This window comes from Eleutherodactylus coqui, chromosome 1 (assembly GCF_035609145.1).
Source record: "Eleutherodactylus coqui strain aEleCoq1 chromosome 1, aEleCoq1.hap1, whole genome shotgun sequence".
NCBI lineage: Eukaryota > Metazoa > Chordata > Amphibia > Anura > Eleutherodactylidae > Eleutherodactylus > Eleutherodactylus coqui.
This window is the reverse complement of record NC_089837.1, coordinates 172,287,462-172,314,947: the sequence shown is the minus strand read 5'-3', so window position 1 is coordinate 172,314,947 and position 27,486 is coordinate 172,287,462. Positions and strand designations below refer to the sequence as shown.

The following is a 27,486-nucleotide window of genomic DNA, read 5'->3' as shown; positions in this document are numbered from 1 at the left end:
TTGATTATGTCATAAATAGAAAAAGCTAATGGGTCCCACCTCGATTGTTCAATTCTAAGCGTAAAATAATTAGCGTCCACATTTTACATACGGAATGTAATTTTCTCATTTTCCGGTGTCATAGAAAGGTGAAATTTGGCACGAGCATTGATTATGTCATAAATAGGAAAAGCTAATGGGTCCCAACTCGATTATTCAATTCTATGCGCAAAAGAATTAGCGTCCAAATTTTACGTACGGAATGTAATTTTCTCACTTTCCGGTGTCATAGAAACGTGAAAGTTGGCACGAGCATTGATTATGTCATAAATAGGAAAAGCTAATGGGTCCCAACTCGATTATTCAATTCTATGCGCAAAAGAATTAGCAGCGAAATTTTACGTACGGGATGTATTTTTCTCACTTTCCGGTCTCATAGAAAGGTGAAATTTGGCACGAGCATTGATTATGTCATAAAAATAGGAAAAGCTAATGGGTCCCACCGCGATTGTTCAATTCTAAGCGTAAAATAATTAGCATCCACATTTTACATACGGAATGTAATTTTCTCATTTTCCGGTGTCATAGAAAGGTGAAATTTGGCACGAGCATTGATTATGTCATAAATAGGAAAAGCTAATGGGTCCCAACTCGATTATTCAATTCTATGCGCAAAAGAATTAGCGTCCAAATTTTACGTACGGAATGTAATTTTCTCACTTTCCGGTGTCATAGAAACGTGAAATTTGGCACGAGCATTGATTATGTCATAAATAGGAAAAGCTAATGGGTCCCAACTCGATTATTTAATTTTATGCGCAAAAGAATTAGCGTCCAAATTTTACGTACAGGATGTATTTTTCTCACTTTCTGGTGTCATAGAAAGGTGAAATTTGGCACGAGCATTGATTATGTCATAAATAGGAAAAGCTAATGGGTCCCAACTCGATTATTCAATTCTATGCGCAAAAGAATTAGCGTCCAAATTTTACGTACGGAATGTAATTTTCTCACTTTCCGGTGTCATAGAAACGTGAAATTTGGCACGAGCATTGATTATGTCATAAATAGGAAAAGCTAATGGGTCCCAACTCGATTATTTAATTTTATGCGCAAAAGAATTAGCGTCCAAATTTTACGTACAGGATGTATTTTTCTCACTTTCCGGTGTCATAGAAACGTGAAATTTGGCACGAGCATTGATTATGTCATAAATAGGAAAAGCTAATGGGTCCCAACTCGATTATTCAATTCTATGCGCAAAAGAATTAGCGGCGAAATTTTTCGTACATAATCGAAATCTCTCACTTCCCAAAGTCATAGAAACATGAAATTTGCCATAAGCATTGAATATGTCATAAATAGGAAAAGTTAATGGGTCCCAACTCGATTATTCAATTCTAGCGCAAAAGAACTAGCGTCCAAATTTTACGTACGGAATCTAATTTTCTCATTCGTGATGTCATAGAAACTTGAAATTTGGCACGAGCATTGATTAGGTCATAAATAGGAAAAGCTAATGGGTCCCAACTCGATTATTCAATTTTAAGCGCAAAAAAATTAGTGTCCAAATTTTATGTACGGAATCTAATTCCATCACTTCCCAATGTCACAGATACTTGAAATATGGCTCGAGCATTGATTATGTCAAATAGGAAAAGCTAATGGGTCCCAACTCGATTATTTAATTCTAAGCGCAAAAGAATTAGCGTCCAAATTTTACGTACGGAATCTAATTCTCTCACTTCCTGATGTCATCTATATATATATATAAATGAATGTATGTCTGTCTTTCTGTCTGTCCTTTATGCATTACTACACCATTCATCCAATCACCATGAAACTTTGGGAAGTTGCTGAGTACACTCCTGGGAAGATTACTGGCATAGTACATCTATCCTACGATAGGTGGCGCGCGTGCGAGCGTCGTCGACAGTTATGCCCCCCAGACAAAGATCATTTGATTTCCATCTCAAGCACGAAAGCAAAAGGCATTATGAGCAACGGGATGCGTGTTCAACTACAAAATGATGCATCCGCCGAATGTTTTGCTTGACAATTGCTGGATATTGATAATGCTGAGGTAAAAAGAAAGCTGTGCTGTGATTGGTTGCTATTTCTTATACTGCTGAGGTAACATGAAAGCTGTGCTGTGATTTGTTGCTATATATTATACTGCTGATGCAACATGAAAGCTGTGCTGTGATTGGTTGCTACTTATACTACTCAGGTTACATGAAAGCTGTGCTGTGATTGGTTGTTATATATTATACCACTGAGGTAGCATGAAAGCTGCGCTGTGATTGGTTGTTATATATTATACCACTGAGGTAACTTGAAAGCTGCGCTGTGATTGGTTGTTATATATTATACCGCTGAGGTAACTTGAAAGCTGCGCTGTGATTGGTTGTTATCTAGATATATAAAAACGAATGTATGTATGTATGTCTGTCTGTCTTCGCAGGACCGCGCGACGGGTAAGCTACTATATAATAAAACCCATCTACCGAGTTAATAAAATTACAAGTCAACTGTTTAGCAATTGCTGTTCAGCTCTATTTGATGGTCAATAATTGTCTGCTCTATTAATTAGAATGCCTCCATAGAGTTGGAGCTCAGTGTTTTACACATAAGGACCCTTGCTGTAGAATAAGGGGTCTAGTTGTATATACTGTAGGTAGGCTACTTTGTCTTGTTATTTAAAGTATAAGGGAAAGCCTCTTCCCCACAAAAGGTTCTATCAAGGTAAAGGCAACATCATAGGAGTGGGACGCAACTGGGAGAATGCTTGGGGGCTTTTTTTTTTTTTTCACAATTAGCTGTTGCGTTCAGGTTCTCATTAAGAGCAATCTTCATCTAGTCCTGGCTCCTGACGGTCAGTGCTGCGTGCGCCTAGGGGTCTACATTCTTACAAACAGAAAACTATAATATAAGTTAGTCAAAGCCCAGCAGAAGTAATGGTCTTCAATACAATGTAAGTAGAAGGGAGGTGGCACAAACTCAGGTAGGTGCCTGTGGCTAGAGAGATAGGTAAGGATGAAAAAGAGGTGCTGCCAACCAGGTAGACACCTGACCCAGAGGGGGTGGGAGAACAATGTGAAATACCAGATAAAAGGCCTAGTACACGGCCCAGACCTCCAACGAAACGTCTTTATAGCAAAGAGCTGAAGACAGCCTTTATTTCAATAAAACATGTTTAAAAGGAAAAGAAGCCTGTTCATCAAATACTATAAATGACAGACTATACATATGTGTTGAAAATAATGTCCAGAGGGAAAAGGAAAGGGAAGTAGAAGAGAACAGAGGTACATAACCAGAATCAGTGAATAAGATAATCATTTGGGGTAAACACGTGAAATAACATGCAATGCCATACAACAATGAAAAAAGCAATAGTTAAAATAAAGCGTTGGGTACATATAAAGTTGTGACGGAATCAGACATAATCGTGTACGGTGATGATAAATGTATGGATTCGGATTGAAATGACATGGAGTAAAAGATGGAATGTGAATGATAAGTGAAAGTATATCTAGAATGATGGATGTTGAATATAAATATATAAATGTAGTTTTGAGGCATAAACAATCATGTGGTATCAAAATGTTGGTCGTGAAGTAATAATCAGGTAATATAAATCTAAGGATACAGTAATCAAAATCCTAATCATGATGCAAAGAGCACAAATGTGTGGATGGATAATACAATAAATCAATACATAAATAAAGGAATGCATAATGCCATGAGTGATATCTATGGTACCCTATAATAAACACACAAAACATGTACATGCAGAAATTACAGAAATCAGAAAAGTAGTAAAGTCCAATCAGAACAACTTTGATCTCCAATGCCTTTAGAGACCGGCCTTCTCTTCTGTGGAATACTTGATCATTCTGTAGCTTTACAGTTTTGTTCTTTTTGTGTTTTATTGATTACATATAGAACAAAAAGCTCCAATAAGCAGAAAAAGATGTGAATTAGTTATTTTAGCCATTATGTATCTAGGTTTCTACACACATAGGATATATATAGGATACATATGATATACAATAGCAGAGTTTTATGCACAGCCAGTGAAAGAGTCAGAAGTCTGGAAAAGGACAGTCGCTGAAATCTATAATTTCGAAATTGAGGCTTTCAAGATATCAGAGAGCTGCATAAAAGTAATAAGGTAACAGAGTATACTATTTATTTCATAAATGTGAAGTGTGCATGATTGAACTGGACCTGAATACCAAAGTACCAAGCACAGTGTCCAACAGAGGGCTGATGCCCACGGCTGTGTTGGATTCCACCTGCGAAATAGCACAGCGGAATCAGACCTGGTGCCCCCCAGAGACCCTATATTCACCTCTCCAGATCCGCCACGAGTGTCTCGCCTGGCTCGCATGCACATGATGTGCTGGGCGGTGATGCAGATTCTCATGGTACTTCCGCTATGCTCACAGCAGAAGTATCGCGGAATGGACGGCTTACATTGACAATGCGGTTCCCCCTCGCGAGTGGGGGGGAGGGGGGGGGGGGGAAATCACAGTTTATTTCTGCTCGTGGGCGGGGGATAATAGTCTAGCACTGCATGTCTATAGACGGACAGTGCTGCAGAATTTGTGGCAAATGTCTGGCTGGGAATTCTACAGCGATAAGCCGTCCCTTGGCTTTAGCCCTAAGGACGTCTGCTCACAAATGGATTTACGTTGCGGAATCCGTGGCACCGTCGATCCTCAGGAAATACCATTCGTAACATGCTATGGAAAAGTGCTTCTTCCAGCATATGAGCAGAAATCAATTGCGATTTCCACTCGCGGAGGAAAAGACACGGATTACTTACCGGTAGTCCCCTTTCCAGGAGTCATCACGACGGCCCCATTACATATGGAGGTTGCCCTCTGACCCAGGTAGGGACAGGAAGAGTTTAAAAGCACCTCCCTTTCCACCCGTGCTTCAGTGACTTATAAATTATTACGGTGGACAATGTTTACTAAACCAAATTTTACCTTTATTCGGTCATATTTACATTTGAAGAACATAAATTATTCTTAAAGGGGAGGGAACTATGGGCCGTCGTGATGACTCCTGGAAAGGGGACTACCGGTAAGTAATCCGTGTCTTTCCAGAGCGTCATCCCGACGGCCCCATTACATATGGAGTATACCAAATTATACGTGGCCCTAGGGTGGGACCACTGCCTGAAGGACTTTACGTCCGTAACTCAGGTCTTTGTCCGACTGGACGTTAACCCTGTAATGTCGGGTAAATGTATGTATACTCGACCAGGTCGCCGCTTTGCAGATCTGCTCGGCAGACGCCTGGCCTTTTTCTGCCCAAGAGGAGGAGAGAGAGCGAGTGGAGTGAGCTCTAATTTTCCCCGGAGGGTCGAGACCCCTGGCTTTATATGCCTCTTGGATGGCGGTCTTGATCCACCTCGCGATGGTGCTCTTAGTTGCCGTCTTTCCTTTTGCCGGCCCCTGAAATTGAATGAAGAGGTTATTATTTTTACGGAAAGAACGGGTGGCCTCTAGGTACGCTAGAACAGCTCTCCTAACGTCTAGGTTATGAAATTCTCTCTCTTTCTCGTTGCGGGGATTTTGACAGAAGGAGGGCAGAGTGATCGTCTGCTCCCTATGAAATTTTGACACTACCTTCGGAAGGAAGGCTGGGTCTAGTTTGAAGGTAATCCTGTCGTCTTGTATTACCATGTATGGTTCAATACAATGTAATGTTTGCAATTCCCCTATTCTCCGAGCCGACGTTATGGCAACTAAAAGGGTAACTTTTAGTGTGAGCAGCCTCAAGGAGAGTTGTGAGAGGGGTTCGAAGGGGGGTTGGCAAAAGCTAGTTAAGACTATATTTAGGTCCCAGGTAGGAAAGGTTTCTCTAACAAAGGGTCGAAGCCGTTCTGCCCCTTTGAGAAACCTACGCACCCAACGGTGTTCTGCCAAGGGAAAATCTAGATAGGACCCTAGTGCTGCTGTATGGACTTTAAGGGTTCTAGGACTAAGGCCTTTTTCTAGGCCTGCCTGCAAAAATTCCAGGATTACGGGAATGTCAATTCCTGGGATTTTCCCTGGCTCTATTTTACAGAACTCTGTGAATTTTTTCCATATCCTATCGTAGATAGCTATCGTGATAGGTTTACGGCTTTTTGTTAGGGTAGTAATTACATTATGGGAGAGTCCCTTCCCACGCAGTATCATGCTTTCAGCATCCATGCTGCTAGCTTCAATTTCTCGACCCCTGGGTATGTTAGTGGGCCCTGGAGGAGAAGATCTTCTACGGCTGGTAGTAGGAATGGACCCCGGATCGCCAAGGCTTTTAGCAGGGGATACCAGGGCCTTTTGTCCCACATAGGGGCAACTAGTATGACTGACGCCCGGCTGGTTTGGATTTTCCTGAGGGTGCGGGGGATCAGTGGGAAGGGAGGAAAGGCGTAGGCTAGGTCCATGTCCCAGCTTTGGGACAGGGCGTCTACCCCGCGTGGATTGTCTCTGGGGTTCAGCGAGTAAAAGTCCTGGCACTTTGAATTTTTCTTCGTGGCGAACAGGTCTATCTGCGGTTCTCCCCACTGGCAGATTAGTTGGTCGAAGACTCGCTGATTCAGTCCCCATTCTCCTGGATGAATGCTCTGTCTGCTCAGGAAGTCGGCAGCGACGTTTGTGGACCCTTTTAAGTGGATCGCTGAGAGGGACAGCACGTTGGATTCCGCCCAGCGGAGTATCTCTGTTGCCAGTCGTTGCAGGTGCGGGTGTCGCGTTCCCCCCTGGTGACGAACAAATGACAGAGCTGTCATATTATCGGTTAGGATTTTGACATGCCTTCCTTTTATAAGGGGTTCTGCCGCCTGAAGGGCTTCCCAGATTGCCCTTAGTTCTCTGAAATTGGATGAGCGTTTAGCTACTTGGGGGTCCCAAATCCCCTGTAGATTTTGGTCGGCTACTTGGGCTCCCCATCCCGTTTTGCTGGCATCTGTTGTGATGGATACGGTAGATTCTTGTGACCAAGAGGTACCTTTGCTTAGGTTCCTCTGTGAGGTCCACCAGCGTAGGGACTCTTTGACTCGGACGGACAGGCTCACCTTCTTATCCAGGGATGTCTGCCGTTTGTCCCAGTTGGCAAGGATAAATCCTTGTAATTGCCGGGTATGGGCTTGTGCCCATGGGACTATCTGAATGCAAGCCGTCAGGATGCCCAGCACCTTCATTGTTTCTCTAATGGAAACCGCCGTAGCCTGACAGAAGGATTTTACTCTTTGGGTGAGGTCTTCCTTCCTAGATGATGGAAGCCGGGATTCCTGGATGTGGGAGTCTAGTAATACTCCCAGGTACACCTTTTGTGTACCAGGGTTCAAGTCGGACTTCTGCTTGTTAACTATCCACCCTAAACTGTTTAGGGTGGACAAGACCATGGATAGGTCTATACGCATGGTCTTCTCCGTCCTTGACACCAACAAAAAGTCATCCAGATACGGAAATATGCGGATCTGATTCCGCCTGAAGTAGGCTACCATCTCTATTACGATTTTCGTGAATACCCGAGGGGCGGTGGAGATTCCGAATGGAAGGGCCGTGAATTGGTAATGTTGGATCTTGTCTCCCTCCCGCAGAGCAAACCTCAGGTACTTGTGATGGGCTGCCGTTATTGGGACATGGTAATATGCATCTTTAAGATCTATGGTGCACATTACACTATCTCGATCTATTAGTGGGACGATGGATCTTACTGTTTCCATCTTGAATTTTTTGTATGAGATAAATTTATTTAGGGCTTTAAGATTAAATATAGTCCTAATGGAACCATTCGGTTTTTTAATTAGAAATAGGGGGGAATAGAATCCCTCACCCCTTTCGTAATCGGGGACTTGTGTAATGACCCCTAGGTCCTTAAGTTCCTGAACGCCTTTTATGAGGTTCCCTTGTTCCTGTAGGGACCCCGGGGAGGTTATAAGGAATCTCCTAGGGGGTAGCGAGTGGAATTCAATTTGGTACCCTGCTTCGATTATTCGGAGTACCCAGGGGTTAGACGTTACCCCTTGCCACTGGCTTAGATAGCCCGCTAATCTACCCCCTGTTTGTTCAGGGGAGGGTTGGACTTCCTTACCCCGACCTCCCTTGGGGTACGACCATCTTCCAGTCTTCCCTTTCCCTTTAACTTCGGGAGGAGGCTGGCGCGTCCTCTTCGGGAAGGATGGTTTCCTGAAAGGTTGTCTGTCAGGCAGGGTTTTACTCTTGTCGCCGACTTTTTCCAGGATTTTGTCCAGGACGGGTCCAAACATATATTCCCCTTGGAAGGGGATGGCGCAGAGCTTATTTTTGGATGTAATGTCTGCGGTCCAAGTCTTCAGCCATAGTGCCCTTCTCGCTGAGTTGCTGAGGACTCCGGTTTTTGCCCCGTATCTTACCGTCTCCGCTGATGCGTCAGCCAGGAAGGCGGTAGCCATTTTTAAGAGGGGGAGACAGCTGGCCAACTCCTCTCTGGGGGCCCGATCCTTTATGGAGGCTTCTAGCCTGTTTAGCCAGAGCGCCATGGATCTAGCCACTGAGGTTGAGGCTATGTTAGCCTCGATGGTGAGGGATGTTGCCTCCCAGGCTTTCTTCATTAATCCGTCGATTTTTTTATCCATCGGATCGGATAGCTGGGAGGTGTCCTCGAAGGGCAAGAGGGTCTTCTTGGCCACTTTTGCGATCTGGATGTCCACCTTAGGGGTTTCCCTGTACAGGCGGACGTCCTCGGTAGCGAATGCGAGCCGGTTTCGGATCTCTCTTGGAACAGTGATCCTTTTTTCCGGTTCCTGCCATTCATCTGTGATCACTTGCTGCAGCGTCTGGTTGACTGGGAACATGATCTTTCTTCTAGATCGGAGGCCGCCAAACATCTCATCCTGGATTGTTCTCGGCGGGTTATCTTCCTCAATTTGCATTGTTTCCCTCACCGCCTTGATGAGGTGCGCAATGTCGTTTGATGAGAAGTAATATTTCTTCTCGTCTTCTATGGGAACTGGTGGGTCCTCTAATTCCCCTTCGGATAGGAGCTCCAGCGATTCACCGGAGATCGAACTCGCCGACTCGGTCTGTCTAGGTCTTTTAGGGACCCGTGACGGACCTGGCTGGGCCTGGGGAAGGGACGCCATGGAAGCCTGCAGCTCTTCCCTTATCATGCAGCGGATATCGGATTTGAATGCTGCTTTCTCCTCTGCGAGAATTTTCCCCGTGCATCTGTGAAGGCAGAGCAATTCACTGTTATAGCAGTGCAAGCGTTGGATTCAGGAGCATTACTTGCGGTAATACACTCACTCCTCGCATAGGGGTTTTTTATAGCTCTCCTCGAGCCTTTTGTTGCAGAGGACGCATTTTTTCGATTTTTTCCTCGGGTCCATTTTCTTTGGACCCTCCTTATCCATCTACCCATGAAAGTGGGGGAGAGGGGAGACAAGAAAGGGAACATATATGCATCTGCTGTACAAGTGACCATTTGCGCATGTTTTGGCGTATAGCCTACTTACAGTTGGTAGGGTGTCATTCTCTCCCTCACGTGCTGAGCTGTCGCAGGTAGACATACTCACATACACTTGTCTGGCAGTCAGCAGGAACCTCCATGGAGTTTAGCCTGCTTTTATGGGGAGGATTTTCAAATTTGGCGCCATTTCCGGGTTTTCGCCGGTAGCCACGCCCCCTACGTTGTGCGCGTGACGTCACCACGCCGGATGACGTCACCGCTATGCGCCCGAGGTCCAGGGAGGAGGCCGCCGCTGCCGTTCCCCTGCCAGGAGGAACTATCCCATCGCAGCAGCGGCGGCCCGAACATGCGATCCGCGCGAGGGAGACCAGCGCTACTGAGGCGACTGACGGCTCCGTCGGCGGCGCAGGTCGGGGATGCAGGGACTCTTGAGTGTGCGGCCCCGACCTCTACCCCTCCAGGGGGGCCGCACAGCGTGTGGTAAGTTTCGTGCGGTAAGTCTTCTTTGCCTCCGCAGCTTCCTATCTCCTGCAGCTCTGGAGCTGCTCCTCTGTCCCACCGTAGGGACAGGAAGACACTGAAGCACGGGTGGAAAGGGAGGTGCTTTTAAACTCTTCCTGTCCCTACCTGGGTCAGAGGGCAACCTCCATATGTAATGGGGCCGTCGGGATGACGCTCTGGAAAGTCGCAGTATGTTCTATTTTAGTGCAGATTTCACACGGACGGCTACCATTAAAGTCAATCGAAGCCGTTCGACCTGCAGCCCTTCCACAATTGACATTACAGATAGGTTGCGGGTACCCATGTCATCGCCTAGCGCCAGCACAGGAAAAATAAACATTTGAAAAATATAAAGTGAATGCCAACAGCACATTATTCACCCATATAGGGCCGGACAGGTATCATGCAGAGCCAGCTTAAGAGGTCTGGATCCAGTGCAGACCAAAGTTACAGTAAATCCACAGATAGTAGAGATGGCAGCAGTCAGGTGCAAATAAAAAACGTTTATTCCTCCCAGCGCAAAAACGTCTCGATTCGATTGAGTCTTTTTCAAGTACTTGAAAAAGACTCAATTGAGTTGAAACGTTTTTGCACTGGGAGGAATAAACGTTTATTTGCACCTGACTGCTGCCATCTCTACTATCTGTGGATGTACTGCACATGTCCGACAGCTCGCCGTCCGGACCATCCGCAGTACAGATAATGAAGAAAGCAGATAGATACGCAGGGTCGCCGGCCAGGGTCAGAGACGGATTCCGCTACGGCTTAAATGCAAACAGAGCCCAGATACTATAAAGCAAAACTAAGCAAATATTGGACGGATAAATAGCACATAAATTACCCAGAAAATTAGACCATATAGTACAGGCCCAGGCTGCCGCCCTACACCCTCAGGCCCAGGAGCTTCAGGCTTCTGCCCTACCACCTCCGGCCCCAGCTTCATGCCTTTGTCCTATACCCTCAGGTCCTGACTTCAGGCATTCATCCCACACCCTTAGACCCCAAGCTTCAGGCCTTCTACAAAAGTGGCTCTTTGCTTCTGTAGGTCTGCTGAAAAGTTGTATTCAGTAGAGCCTTTCAGTCACATCTGGCACATAGCAGTATCACGGTCTCCACAGTTCAGGAGTCTGGCTAGTTATGGTCATGAAGGGGCCCACAGCATAGGTGTATTGCAGGGACACAATGGGCCCTCTCCACCACAAAGGAGGATGAAAAGATACCATATATACTCGAGTATAAGCCTAGTTTTTCAGCACATTTTTTTATACTGAAAAAGCCCCCCTCGGCTTATTCTCGAGTGAGGTTTAAAAAAAAACAAAAAAAAACCCTTGCAATACTCACCTCCCAGCCAGTGTCCAGATTGCAAAGGTTGTGGTTAACATATCTAATATGTGAGATAAGCAGTAGGCATTGCCTGGTTCAACGCTGTGAGCAAGGTGGATAAGAAATATCAGCAACTCCAGTTGTTATTTTACTGCCACGTGCAAACAAAGTCTCTGCTTTCTGTAATGATGCTGCTGTCAGTAGGCCTGTATATAATATGGTGTCCCATGTATCAGAGGCAGCAACCTATATATATATATATGAGTCGTAGGCCCAGGGCTGAAATATACTCCCTCGCAGTCTCAAGTCCCCCCCACATGTGTGCAGGTCAAGGGACAACCGCAGACAAGAGGCACTGAGCTATTGCAGCAGGCCTCAGGGCCCTCCCGCAAAACGCACTATGATTAGTGCCCCTCCAAGGAAGCCGCCCAGGGGATCACCGCCTGGAGCTGCACCACCGCCAGGGCTCCGGCGGCCCTCTTGCAAGGCGCGATGTACTGTGTGGTCTCCAAGGAGCAGTCTGCCAATTAGTAGGTGGTGCTGAGGAACACCTACCTTATCAATATGAGCGCCTCCTATCAGAGATGTCTCTCCATGTTGGGGGTTCCTCTCCCCATGCTATATTACAGTAGTTTATTTACTGAATCGCCCAGTCATAAACTACCGATTGAAAAAGAGCTGCATGTCTGATAAGTTTTTCTTTTTAACCAGAATGTGTTAACCCGACTTAAAACCTCCTTCACACGAGCATTTACTGTCCGGCTGTTTCACAGAAATAACAGACAACACCATTGATTTGCATTAGTTTATTCAGACATGCATGAGAAGGGCGGCATTTCTTATTGCGGTTCGTATATACAGACCAAAATTACACATTCCAATCTATAGAAGTGTAGAAAAACGACACTTCAGCGGTTTCATGCGTATTCACTGTATTTACACCAGAAGACAGTGTGAAGAAGAGGTGACATCAGCTGGGCCTTCAGATGCACCAATTACACACAGACCAAAAGAGCATCCGCCGTGTGAATGAGCCCCAAAGCTGGAATCTCGCTGCGTGGAGTTTGTGGGGTATGAAACCCAGATGTAAAGCATGTGTTTGTATGACATACATGCGTTGTACAAGTTAAACCAGTGATAACGATCATTATTGATTATATATATGAAAAATGCGCTGTGTGCGGCCAACCTACTTAAAGTCCTTGGATCATCATTTACATTCCTATATATTTTTTTTCATTATTATAATGGAGCAATTGCGGCCCTGTAATTTAGTTCTTGTAAGACAAGACTTAACAGTTATCCTCTGCAGTGCAGTCAGGTGGGCGGGGCCTGAAGTGGGCGGGGCTTCCAGAGGAAAAGTGGCAGTTGGTCAGTCAGACGCCATCTTGCAGCCAGATGAGAACTGTTGGTGCTGCTGACAAGTTAACCCAACTGGATTGGACTTTGCCAGGAACAGCTGGAGAAGCCAGAAGAGGAGAAATGGTGACAGTGGCAGATGAAGAAGAAAGAAGAGGCAAGGAACAAACATTAAGGACTGGATTATTACCTGATAGGACCAGTGATCTGCAGCTGTCAGCAGGGAAGCCAGCGTCAGCCACAGCCTCAAGGAGCACCAGCGAGCGGGTCACCTGGAGTCGTAAGCAACCAAGTCACACAAAGATTAGCAGCCATTTAATTGACAGTTTAATGGTGTGGATTTTAATGACTTGCTGCAGATTTCACCCTTTGGATTCAAAAAGGTGAAATCTGCAGCTTATATTGTAAATGCTGCTCATTCGCCTTACAGAAAGTCCACACCGATAATCATTTTGCGCTATTTGAACCCAACCAAATGCTGCAGCAGGATTCGGATGATTATTCTACATTTGTGTGACTATTATATATAGAAACAGTAATATATGTATACACACACAGCCACTGAGATGGGAACGAATAGAGTTAAAAGGGGTTTTCTGATTTGGTAAAATGTTTTGAAAACTGATAGATCAGCGGGGGTCCTACTGCTGGGACCCCCCATTGATCGCCAGAATAGCGGTCCTGAGGGTTCCCAAATAAACAAAGTGGTGGCTCAAAGAACTTCAAATGGCCCCCTTTAGCAGTCCTACTGCAATAAATAGAGCAGCAGTTTGTATATACGGCCACCGCTCAGTTCATTCTGCAGACTAGCATTCTGGCGATAGGTGGGGATGCCGGCAGTCGGACCCTCACCGATCTATCAGTTATCACCTATCCAGAGGGCAGAAAGAGGAAACATGAAAAACGTCACCGAACCAGAAAACTCATTAATACAGAAATATGACATCCGTGTAAATGGGCCTTAAGCGTTAATCAAGGAGCATAAAAGATACATTTTTTTCTGTCAATGATAAAAAAAAATATTTTTTTAAATTTTTTTCCACAATAAAAACCCTTGCTTTGTAATTTTTTTGGCATCACTGCATTCAAAGCCCTATAACTTTTATTTTTCCATGTTCGGAGCTCTGTGAGGACTTTTTTTTTGTGTGACAAAGTTTTTTTGCTGCCATTTTGGGGTACCTACGGCTTTAGATCACATGCAAGATAAATACTGTGTTTAAATTATCGTACAATTTGGGATTTGATGATACGAAATGTGGAATTTTTAAAATATATATATATCACTATTATTATTTTTTTTTTTAATCCCCGTAGAGGACCACAGCAGCTATGATTGGTATGATAAGGCATTGCAGGATATCTGTACTGCAATGCCTTATCACTTGTAATAGCAATCATAAGCAACGGCAAGCTGGAACACCAGCATCTGGCATCTTGTTGCCATGGCATCCCATCAGCCCTCTGCGATTACATTTTTTATTGATTTTATTCATTTTTATTTATTGATATTGTTGTATTCTTTGAATTGATGCATGTAGGGGTTTATATAATTATATGTCTTCATGTCATACATTTCAATCATTTCCGATTATTTCTATGGGGAACTTTCGACAACACTTATAGCCATCATTATCATTATTGTAATATATATAATAGGGACAATACACCTAGTTTTTATATTATTTATCGTTTTAATTTTTACAGAATCTTGATTTATTTATAGATGATGCAATTGATTGCTGCATAATCAAAAACACATTTAAAATGTTGACACCATCGTTATATTTTGCGATTTATGTATAACCAACTGCACTTGTGGATGTTGAGCGCTATGGCTTTGGCATGATCACGTTGATTGACGCCCGTGTGAAGCTATGGCTACACACACACACACACACACACACACACACACACACACACACGAGTGCGGTGACGTGGGCACGCTCGAGCATCATCACGTCCCCAGCATGGTGAAGCGGGTGCATCCTTACATCATGACGCCAACGTCTATCTCCGATTTGACGCTGACCGCGTTTCCAATTCGGTCCAGCATAGCAACATTGGTACGTGGATACGTCATCACGCCCACGTCCAGCCTCGCTTTGACGCCAATCACGTCATTAACTCCACCCCAATATGGCGGCCCCCCTACACCGGGTTTTCTTTGTGGAATGTAAGTGTTAAATTTTAGTTGTATATAAATGATTGAATTTATGTTATAAACTATGCTTGATAAAGGCTCCAAGAGCCAAAACGCGTTGCATACTTCAATAAAGAAGCTTATACGATACTTAAAGAAGAACTCTGTGATCTAGCCCTGGAAGCGCTGGGTATTTTTCTTCTATTTTTCTTTGTCACTTATCATTGGACCCCCCTGTTTATTGGGGAATCCAAGTACTCGAAGCAGCTCCCTTGATTTAAAAGAGTGGGAAAACAGGATCACGGAGGAATACTGATTTGCCACTACAAACCAGCTGGGACATGGAGGTACTAGTGGGGTACCCCCTTTGGGACCCTATTAAGTACCGGGTAAGTCCCATTATTTATCTATTTCTTGCTTTCTATGCTTTTAATTCACTTTGATACTGGGTGGAGCACTACTATGACCCCCTTTGTTTGATCCGTGATTACATCGCCAGGGTCAGATGCTGTCACCGAGGGTGTGCCCTCCTTCTGTAAACCCTTTACATGCCGCAATCTGCATAGATAACTGCATGTAGGGGGTTAAAAGCGGAGATCAATGTTCATTGATTTCGGGTTTTCTACCAGGAGGCTGGCTATAAGTAACAGCTGGATCAGGCTGCAAGATATTGCACAGGCTCGCTTCTGAAAATGCACCAGCCGTGTTATGCAACTTTACACCCTGGTGCGTGAAATACTATGCTGCCATAACGGAAACTTACATCATACAGCGTTAAGAGGTTAAAATCTGATAGAAGAACCGCATTAGAACACTAACCCAAATGAATTGGAGAAGCATGCCTTTACCTCACTATCTAGACAGGATGGTATACTGCATATTGTCTGATGATGGTGAAGGACTGGGAGGAGATATATATGCGTATACTATGAATATCGTGAAGCGTAAGGATTTGCAAGGAAACAGAAGAGGCATTGTCAATACTTGAATAACTGTTCATTTGTTAAAAATAATTAATTACTATAGAGTGTGCCTTGGGTTAGGAGTTTAGTTCCGCAACAAAGCTCTTAACCGAAAACACTCAGAAGCCAAATCTTTTTACCCCACTGAAATGAACTGAAACGCCCTTTATGCATTCCAGTTCATTTCAATAGGAAAAATTTTACACTACAAATAAACCAAGGTACCTTTGTCCTCGCTTTCCATCCATTTTACCAGAGAGGCCCGACGCGGGACAGACCGGCCGAGAGGCCCGACGCGGGACAGACCGGCCGAGAGGCCCGACGCGGGACAGACCGGCCGAGAGGCCCGACGCGGGACAGACCGGCCGAGAGGCCCGACGCGGGACAGACCGGCCGAGAGGCCCGACGCGGGACAGACCGGCCGAGAGGCCCGACGCGGGACAGACCGGCCGAGAGGCCCGACGCGGGACAGACCGGCCGAGAGGCCCGACGCGGGACAGACCGGCCGAGAGGCCCGACGCGGGACAGACCGGCCGAGAGGCCCGACGCGGGACAGACCGGCCGAGAGGCCCGACGCGGGACAGACCGGCCGAGAGGCCCGACGCGGGACAGACCGGCCGAGAGGCCCGACGCGGGACAGACCGGCCGAGAGGCCCGACGCGGGACAGACCGGCCGAGAGGCCCGACGCGGGACAGACCGGCCGAGAGGCCCGACGCGGGACAGACCGGCCGAGAGGCCCGACGCGGGACAGACCGGCCGAGAGGCCCGACGCGGGACAGACCGGCCGAGAGGCCCGACGCGGGACAGACCGGCCGAGAGGCCCGACGCGGGACAGACCGGCCGAGAGGCCCGACGCGGGACAGACCGGCCGAGAGGCCCGACGCGGGACAGACCGGCCGAGAGGCCCGACGCGGGACAGACCGGCCGAGAGGCCCGACGCGGGACAGACCGGCCGAGAGGCCCGACGCGGGACAGACCGGCCGAGAGGCCCGACGCGGGACAGACCGGCCGAGAGGCCCGACGCGGGACAGACCGGCCGAGAGGCCCGACGCGGGACAGACCGGCCGAGAGGCCCGACGCGGGACAGACCGGCCGAGAGGCCCGACGCGGGACAGACCGGCCGAGAGGCCCGACGCGGGACAGACCGGCCGAGAGGCCCGACGCGGGACAGACCGGCCGAGAGGCCCGACGCGGGACAGACCGGCCGAGAGGCCCGACGCGGGACAGACCGGCCGAGAGGCCCGACGCGGGACAGACCGGCCGAGAGGCCCGACGCGGGACAGACCGGCCGAGAGGCCCGACGCGGGACAGACCGGCCGAGAGGCCCGACGCGGGACAGACCGGCCGAGAGGCCCGACGCGGGACAGACCGGCCGAGAGGCCCGACGCGGGACAGACCGGCCGAGAGGCCCGACGCGGGACAGACCGGCCGAGAGGCCCGACGCGGGACAGACCGGCCGAGAGGCCCGACGCGGGACAGACCGGCCGAGAGGCCCGACGCGGGACAGACCGGCCGAGAGGCCCGACGCGGGACAGACCGGCCGAGAGGCCCGACGCGGGACATTTAATTTACTATACTATACTCACTTATCTTTCTTTTTTCCCAGATGCTGGACAGATTAGCTCCACCCAAGCCAGAAGCCCCCCTGCTCCATCCAAGCCAGAGGTTCCACCCAAGCCAGAAGCCACCCTGCTCCACCCAAGCCAGAAGCCACCCTGCTCCACCCAAGCCAGAAGCCACCCTGCTCCACCCAAGCCAGAAGCCACCCTGCTCCACCCAATCCAAAGGCTCCACCCAAGCTAGAAGCCACCATGCTCCACCCAAGACAGAGGCTCCACCCTGCTCCACCCAAGTCAGAAGCCACCCTGCTCCATCCAAACCTGAGGTTCCACCCAAGCCAAAAGCCACCCTGCTCCACCCAAGACAGAAGCTTCACCCGGCTACACCCAAGACAGAGGCTCCACCCAAGACAGAGGCTCCACCCAAGACAGAGGCTCCACCCAAGACAGAGGCTCCACCCAAGACAGAGGCTCCACCCAAGACAAAAGCCACCCTGCTTCACCCAAGCAAGAGGCTTCTACCAAAACAGAAGCCGCCCTGCTCCACCCAAGCCAGAGGTCTCACCCAAGACCGAAGCCGCCCGGCTCCATCCAGGAGAGACGTCGGCCGGCTGCACCCAACACAGACGCCACCCCATAGTTTAAGTGACTATTTGTACCTATAATGGGTGGCAGGCAGAATGTTTACGAATTGTGAAGCCAGCATTGCCAAAGTATTTGAAACTTTGCCAAGTTTGTAGCGAACACCAATTTAGCTGACAATTAAAGTTTTTTAATCCACCTGTACATGGGGTACACATATTTACAGTAGTAGCCTGTGACTTGGCCGTTACCTACGGGCCCTCTAGGCTCTGAGCTGGGGATCATACTCTGGCAGGCTCAAGAGCAAGATGAAGGTTGATGAGAAGGCATACTGGCATTCATTGCTAGGCAACTACTTAAAGGGGGAAACCACTGGCATTGCTACCGGCCACCCCTCCAGAGCTTGCAGATAGTTTAGCGCAGCACTGCTTCTGTAGGTCTTATTGAAATGAATGAAAGTGACAAGGACTGCATAGCACAGTACACCATGCAGTTTCCGTAATTCACAGAATTTTGTTAACAGTGTAGTGCGCTGGGCTACACCGTTTCTGTAGCCCCCATTCATTTCAATGAGATCTACAAAAACAAAAAGCGCTCAGTTCTGGGTTATTTTTACTGATACTCCAAGAATTGCCATGTTTTTGCATCTTGGCCATGAGAAGCAGAGTGGGGAATATCACATTTTGGAGCAGTCTGGAATTTTTACAATTTACGGTCTCTTCCTTAGGATAGGTCATAAATACTTGATTGGCTGGGATCTGCTACTTGGCATCCCTGCTGAACAGTTGATTGCCGGGGCTAAATTAAAGGGGTTAGGTCTGCTGTAGATCTGCATCAAAACCTGTGTCAATGATGCAGAATTTATTACAGATTTTCTGCTGTGGAAAGTCTGCACTAATTCGGCTATGTGTGAATGTACCACTAAGGGCGTTTTCACATATGACTGATTTGCTGTGGATTTTGTTGCAGATTCTTGTACACCCCTACAGTGGATTCCACCCTTGCAATTCTTTTCAAATCACCAAAATAATTAGCTTTCTTTATATATTTATATTCCGCAGCGCTTAATCAGTATGACTGCAGGTGGCGGTTGATTACGGTTATCAGGAATTTCAGTAGGTAGGACAGGGGGCATGTTATCAGGCAGAGTACAGACGGGTTTGGTTTAGGAGATGTGGTATGCCTCCCTGAAGAGGTGCGTTTTTAGAGCATGCCTGAAGTCTAGTGTGTCAGTGATTACCAGGATAGCTTTTGGTAGTGCATTCCAGAGGGCAGATGCTGCTCTGGAGAAGTCTTGGAGGCGGGAATGAGAGGTTCGAATTAAAGGCGCACTTAGTCTGATTTTGATAGTGGAGAGGAGGGCGCTGGCTGGGTGGTGAATTGAGATGAGGGAAGCAATATAGGGCAGCGCGGTACTGTGGAGAGCTTTGTGGATAAGGGTAGTAAGTTTAAAGTATGCAGTATGCAAATGTGTTATTGCACAATAGTATTACAAGCCTCATACATATTGTGAACCACCATAATTGTACCGAGCCCTAGAATACGGGTAACATGTTGTACCACATGGTACTGTACAATTTAGAACACAAAAAGAGACAGTTATGGGTCACGCTAGCAGTTTTGCCTCAGTTTAGGCTGATCCATTTTTGGAACACAGCAACAAAATTACAACTGAATTAAATCGATCTTTTTTCACTCAAATGTAGTTTTTTTTAAACAGAACGGAAGCAATGAAAGCAGTTTTCAGTCTGCTTTTAGTTTTTTAAAATCCCATTGAAAACAAAGTGGGGGGTGGAGCCATTTAATTCAGTCTTAATTCCTTTGTTCTGGACCAACTAGAGAAACATGGAAAGCCTGAATGTAGGTAAAACTCTAGTATCACTGAGCCCTTAAAGAAGTTTTCAAATTCTCAATTATTCATGGCCAGTTCCTTATGATAGATCATCAATAGTAGATTAGTGTGGGGTGGAGGGGGTGGGTCCTGAATGACATACCTTTTGCTAATCAGCTGTATGCTGAGCTGGCACACTTCTGTACTGCCCTGATTTCTGCAGGAAACAGACAGCTCCGTTTTCACTGCAGTGGCCAGGCCTGGTATTGCTGGCCAAGTTCCCCTTGAAATAAATAGGAACTTGGCCTGCAATACCAAGCCTGGCCACTGCAGTGAGAACAGAGCTGTTCGCTTCCTGCGGAAATCAGCTCAGCGCACAAGTATATTAGCCCAGTGAACAGATAATCAGTAGGATTCCTGAATAACAGGCTTCTTTCAATCTACTATTGATGCTCTACGCCGAGGACAGTCCATAAATAGTTTACAACTGGACAAACCCTTTGAATTATTCAACATAAAAATTAAATACAAGGTATCAAAGTAGTCTTAACTGGGAGAATATATTGTGCAGTATAAGGCCTCATGCCCACGGCTGGGTTGGATTCAGACCCGGTGCCCCGGCAGTGACCCCCAGAGACCCATACTAACCTGTCTGAATCCGCCACGAGTGTCTCAGCCGGTGTGCAGTGCGGGGCATGACATGCTGGAGCTGGGCTATGACATGGATTCCCGCAATACTTCTGCAGCGCTCACTGCAGAAGTGCCGCAGGACGGACGTCTTCCATTGATTACAATGGAAGCCATCCGCGCGATTTTCCGCACCAAATAAAGCATGCTGCAATTTTTGCCCGTGAGCGGAAAATTGCAGTTGATTTCCGCTCGTGGGCAGGGGAGAATCTTCTATACATAGCATGCTATGGACGGACATTGCTGCGGAATTTACAGTGGGCGTCGGACCACAAATTCCGCACTGAAAATCCATCCGTGGGCATTCGGCCCAAGTGCTAACTTTAAGAAATTAAAACAAGAAAGAGAAAGAGTGCAACTGCGGTTTTTACTACCAACTCATTCTGAGCAAAGCCACAAAGCCTCCACAGCGATGTCACTAGGAGTATTAAGTTGTGGGGGAGATTTTACTAATACTGGAATGTGTTACAAACCTTGCCACATGATCAGAGGCGTAACGTGAAGCTTCTGGGCCCCAATGCAAAACCTGTAACAGGGCCCCCAACTATAATGGTTTATTCACAGTACTGGGCTCCCTATATGGGGAAGAGAGGCCTTATGGGCCCCTAAGGGTCCTGGGCCCGGGTGAAACCGCATTCCCTGCATCCTCTATAGTTACGCCAGTGCACATGATGCTCCTAGCTTATTAAGAGCCCATTAATCGTTATGCCACATCTTGGTGTGCCCGTCCATGCACCAGAATATCACATTTACACCATAAATGCCAATTACTAGCATAAAGTAGATAAGTGAAATTAATTTTTCCAGTGGATGAGGTTTCCTGAAGTCTCATCCACATTCCTGGTTCTGTGAAATGCTGCAGATTCTTCCCAACAAACTCTGCAATGGGGAATCCACAGCATTTCCAGTGTTCCCATCTCCGAAGGGGTTATACAGTCCAGCAGAGGCTCCTCTCTGTATGTTACAGTTTATTATCCCGCTGTATGGAGGGGACATTTCTCACAGCAACATAAGTAACAACTCATCCCAGCAACCCAAAATACCACCTGAGCGCTAGCAGGGTCATACTAGCAGCACAGACCCAACAGCAGACTATGCACTGGTCATACCCCTCCTGTCTGCGCCTGTCTTATAGCCATCACTCACTAGTACTCCTCCATGCTAGCAGGGTCATACTAGCAGCACAGACCCAACAGCAGACTATGCACTGGTCATACCCCTCCTGTCTGCTCCAGTCTTATAGCCATCACTCACTAGTACTCCTCCATGCTAGCAGGGTCATACTAGCAGCACAGACCCAATAGCAATCTATGCACTGGTCATACCCCTCCTGTCTCCTCCGGTCTTATGGTCATTACTAGTACTCCGTGCTAGCAGGGTCATACTAGCAGCACAGAGCCATCAGCAGTCTCTGCCCTGTTCTTACCCCTCTTGTCTGCTCCGGTCTTACAGCCATCACTCACTAGTACTCCTCCATGCTAGCAGGGTCATACTAGCAGCACAGACCCATCAGACGTATCTGCATTGGTCTTACCCCTCTTGTCTGCTCCAGTCTTACAGCCATCACTCACTAGTACTCATCCGTGACAGCAGTCTCTACCCTGTTCTTACAGCCATCACTCACTAGTACTCCTCCATGCTAGCAGGGCCATACTAGCAGCACAGCCCCATCAGCAGTCTCTGCCCTGTTCTTACCCCTCTTGTCTGCTCCGGTCTTACAGCCATCACTCACTAGTACTCATCCATGCTAGCAGGGTCATACTAGCAGCACAGCCCCATCAGCAGTCTCTGCCCTGTTCTTACCCCTCTTGTCTGCTCCAGTCTTACAGCCATCACTCACTAGTACTCCTATATAAAGAGTCAGCTCTGCTCACCTGGTCAGTCAGAGCAGCAGGTGTAATTCATGGGATGGAATGAGGGTTGGGGATCCACCCAACTCTTCCCCAACCAGTTTCAGGACTGTCTACATGCTGGACTGGGACACAACATGGTTTTCTTCTATGTTCAAATACAATGGGGCTGATTTATTAGGACCAGTAACTGTGACTGGTTTATGCCTCTTAACCCCTTTGTGACCACCCTATAGACTTTTTACATCCTAGTTTAGTGGGCTTTATTCCCCAGGGATGTAAAAACACGCTCGCTCTGGGAATTAAAGCCACATGGGCTGTGGATGTGACAGCTCCATGCTGTCGGCTAGCCGGAGGTAGCCGACAACCAGCAGCGGTCATGGGGGTCCGCAGGAAGCCCCCTCAGTCACATCGCATAAAAGTGTAAAAAAAAGGAAATATAAGTTAAAGATTCAGCTCCCCTCATGGATCGGATCAATGAGGGGAGGTGAAAGTACTCAAACCCATCCTCCATGATGTCCCGCAACGTTCTGGTCCTTCTCGGACCTGACGTCGCCTTCTGCACATGCATGCCGGACATAATACGTCAGGCGCATACACAGAACGGTTCGCGGCCCAAGCTGAGAGCAGAGAGATATCACTGGGGACTGATGTATGCGGTTTCCGGTCACATGATCGCTGCTATCCAATGGATACCGGTGATCATTTAAAGTAAAAAAAGAAAAAAAAAAGTTTATTAAGCTTAAATTTCACCTCCCCTCACAGATCACATCCATGAGGGGGGATGAAATTATGTACCTAAGGCGCCCGGATATAACCCGGCTTCTGTGCATGCATCAATTGCCAAAATGGCGGACGCATACACAAAAACCACGGATTAAAGGGGTAATTTAAAATCTCCCTGCTCCTGGCTACTAAACGTAGCTGAGAGCCTGGAGATCTCACGGGGTCCGCGTTACGCGGTTCTTAGTCACGTAATCACCATTATGGCAATGGATAACGGCGATCACGTAAAAGTAAAAAAAAAACTAAAGTTTCACCTCCCGTCACGAATCTGAACCGTGAGGGGAGGTGAAATAACTTACCTAAGGCCTCTAGGAAAATCCCCGATGGGATTCTTATCCGCTGACCTTTCCCTAGCTTCAGCGCATGCGCTTGTCGCCAAAATGAGGGACGCCGAACGCAGAAGCTCAGGAGGGCTCAGGAAATTTAAAATCTCCTTGCTCCTGACTACTAAAGGTAGCCGAGAGCCTGAAGCAGTGACCGAGGGCCGCGGTGAGCGGTCTACAGTCACGTGATCAACGTTATACAGCGGATAATGGCCATCACGGAAAAGGTAAAAACAGTTGAAGTGTAATGCTCCTTTCGGTTTGGGCCCCGTTGTGCATCCGGACATAAGATTAGGGCCACAATGGGTATGTTTCTGAACACGGGACAAACAGGGGGATCCATTTTGGGGGGAAAGTCTTCTTTCCTATGTGTGCTGTACAAAAAAATACAGTTTTTAAAATGACGCAATTGCAGAGAAAACGAAAATTGTAATTTTTTCCTTCTGCTGTGCTTAGTAGATTCATTCAAAGACTGTGGAGTCAAAATACGCAGTACACCCCTAGATGAATTCATTAAGAGGTCTAGTTTTCAAAATTTTGGCGCTTTTAATAAATATACACAAATTCTATCTGTCTATTTTTACCACCTAAATGAAGTACAAAATGTGGCAAAAAACCCATGTCAGAACCACTTGGATATGCAAAACCTTTGTGGACACGTCAGACTTCCAAAATTTGGCCCGGTCATTACGGTGCAAACAGGCTTGGTCAGTAAGGGGTTAATACATGTGCAATGGGCGGCTCATAGGCCCGAAGAAGAAATCTTTACCAGCTATGAGGCAGTTCTCTGGTATAAATTCTACCCAATATAGTGGGTTACCCCCACCTACTTTTCTAAAAGTGTGGAGTGGGGTGTAGAAAAGACCAAAAGTTACAAGTCTTACTGCAATGTGCTACTTTTCTTTTCTCACCACTTGTCCAAGTTGTTCCAGAGAATCTCAGGTTCAGCTTTCTGTTTATCCATGTGCATATCCCCTCAGAGCATAATACACACTATATATCCATGTACATATCCCCTCAGAGCATAATACACATTATATATCCATGTACATATCCCCTCAGAGCATAATACACACTATATATCCATGTGCATATCCCCTCAGAGGATAATACGCACTATATATCCATGTACATATCCCCTCAGAGCATAATACACACTATATATCCATGTACATAATACGCACTATATATCCATGTACATAATACACACTATATATCCATGTACATAATACACACTATATATCCATGTACATAATACACACTATATATCCATGTACATAATACACACTATATATCCATGTACATAATACACACTATATATCCATGTGCATAATACACACTATATATCCATGTGCATAATACACACTATATATCCATGTACATAATACACCCTATATATCCATGTACATAATACACACTATATATCCATGTACATAATACACCCTATATATCCATGTGCATAATACACACTATATATCCATGTGCATAATACACACTATATATCCATGTACATAATACACACTATATATCCATGTACATAATACACACTATATATCCATGTACATAATACACACTATATATCCATGTACATAATACACACTATATATCCCTGTACATAATACACACTCTATATCCCTGTACATAATACACACTATATATCCCTGTACATAATACACACTATATATCCCTGTACATAATACACACTATATATCCCTGTACATAATACACACTATATATCCCTGTACATAATACACACTCTATATCCATGTACATAATACACACTATATATCCATGTACATAATACACACTATATATCCATGTACATAATACACACTATATATCCCTGTACATAATACACACTATATATCCCTGTACATAATACACACTATATATCCCTGTACATAATACACACCATATATCCATGTAATTAATACACACTATATATCCATGTACATAATACACACTATATATCCATGTACATAATACACACTATATATCCATGTACATAATACACCCTATATATCCATGTGCATAATACACACTATATATCCCTGTACATAATACACACTATATATCCATGTACATAATACGCACTATATATCCATGTACATAATACACACTATATATCCATGTACATAATACACACTATATATCCATGTACATAATACACACTATATATCCATGTACATAATACACCCTATATATCCATGTGCATAATACACACTATAAATCCATGTACATAATACGCACTATATATCCATGTACATAATACGCACTATATATCCATGTACATAATACGCACTATATATCCATGTACATAATACGCACTATATATACATGTCCATAATACACACTATATATCCATGTGCATAATACACCCTATATATCCCTGTGCATAATACACCCTATATATCCCTGTGCATAATACACACTATATATCCCTGTGCATAATACACACTATATATCCCTGTGCATAATACACACTATATATCCCTGTGCATAATACACACTATATATCCCTGTGCATAATACACACTATATATCCATGTACATAATACACACTATATATCCCTGTACATAATACACCCTATATATCCCTGTACATAATACACCCTATATATCCCTGTACATAATACACCCTATATATCCATGTACATAATACACCCTATATATCCATGTACATAATACACCCTATATATCCATGTACATAATACACCCTATATATCCATGTGCATAATACACCCTATATATCCATGTACATAATACACCCTATATATCCATGTGCATAATACACCCTATATATCCATGTACATAATACACACTATATATCCATGTACATAATACACACTATATATCCATGTACATAATACACACTATATATCCATGTACATAATACACCCTATAGATCCATGTACATAATACACCCTATATATCCATGTACATAATACACCCTATATATCCATGTACATAATACACACTATATATCCATGTCCATAATACACACTATATATCCATGTCCATAATACACACTATATATCCATGTCCATAATACACACTATATATCCATGTCCATAATACACACTATATATCCATGTCCATAATACACACTATATATCCATGTCCATAATACACACTATATATCCATGTGCATAATACACACTATATATCCATGTACATAATACACACTATATATCCATGTACATAATACGCACTATATATCCATGTACATAATACGCACTATATATCCATGTACATAATACACACTATATATCCATGTACATAATACACACTATATATCCCTGTACATAATACACACTATATATCCCTGTACATAATACACACTATATATCCCTGTACATAATACACACTATATATCCCTGTACATAATACACACTATATATCCCTGTACATAATACACACTATATATCCCTGTACATAATACACACTATATATCCCTGTACATAATACACACTATATATCCATGTACATAATACGCACTATATATCCCTGTACATAATACACACTATATATCCATGTACATAATACGCACTATATATCCATCTACATAATACGCACTATATATCCATGTACATAATACGCACTATATATCCATGTGCATAATACGCACTATATATCCATGTGCATAATACGCACTATATATCCATGTACATAATACGCACTATATATCCATGTACATAATACGCACTATATATCCATGTACATAATACGCACTATATATCCATGTGCATAATACGCACTATATATCCATGTGCATAATACGCACTATATATCCATGTACATAATACGCACTATATATCCATGTACATAATACGCACTATATATCCATGTACATAATACACACTATATATCCATGTACATAATACACACTATATATCCATGTACATAATACACACTATATATCCATGTACATAATACACACTATATATCCATGTGCATAATACACACTATATATCCATGTGCATAATACACACTATATATCCATGTGCATAATACGCACTATATATCCATGTACATAATACACACTATATATCCATGTACATAATACACACTATATATCCATGTGCATATCCCCTCGGAGCATAATACACACTATATATCCATGTGCATAATACACACTATATATCCATGT

The 27,486-nt window shown here is 45.2% G+C and overlaps 1 long non-coding RNA gene across 1 annotated transcript in view; it reads right to left on the bottom strand.

The window, feature by feature from the left end:
* Window positions 1–12,047: 12,047 nt before the first annotated feature.
* LOC136628082 (uncharacterized) overlaps window positions 12,048–27,486 on the bottom strand; it is a 407,320-nt gene continuing 391,881 nt past the window's right edge. The window contains exons 8-9 of the long non-coding RNA XR_010792846.1: window positions 12,806–12,887; window positions 12,048–12,715 (exon numbers count right to left, since the gene is read on the bottom strand). This is a non-coding gene — a long non-coding RNA (uncharacterized lncRNA). The remainder of the gene's footprint in view (window positions 12,716–12,805; window positions 12,888–27,486) is intronic.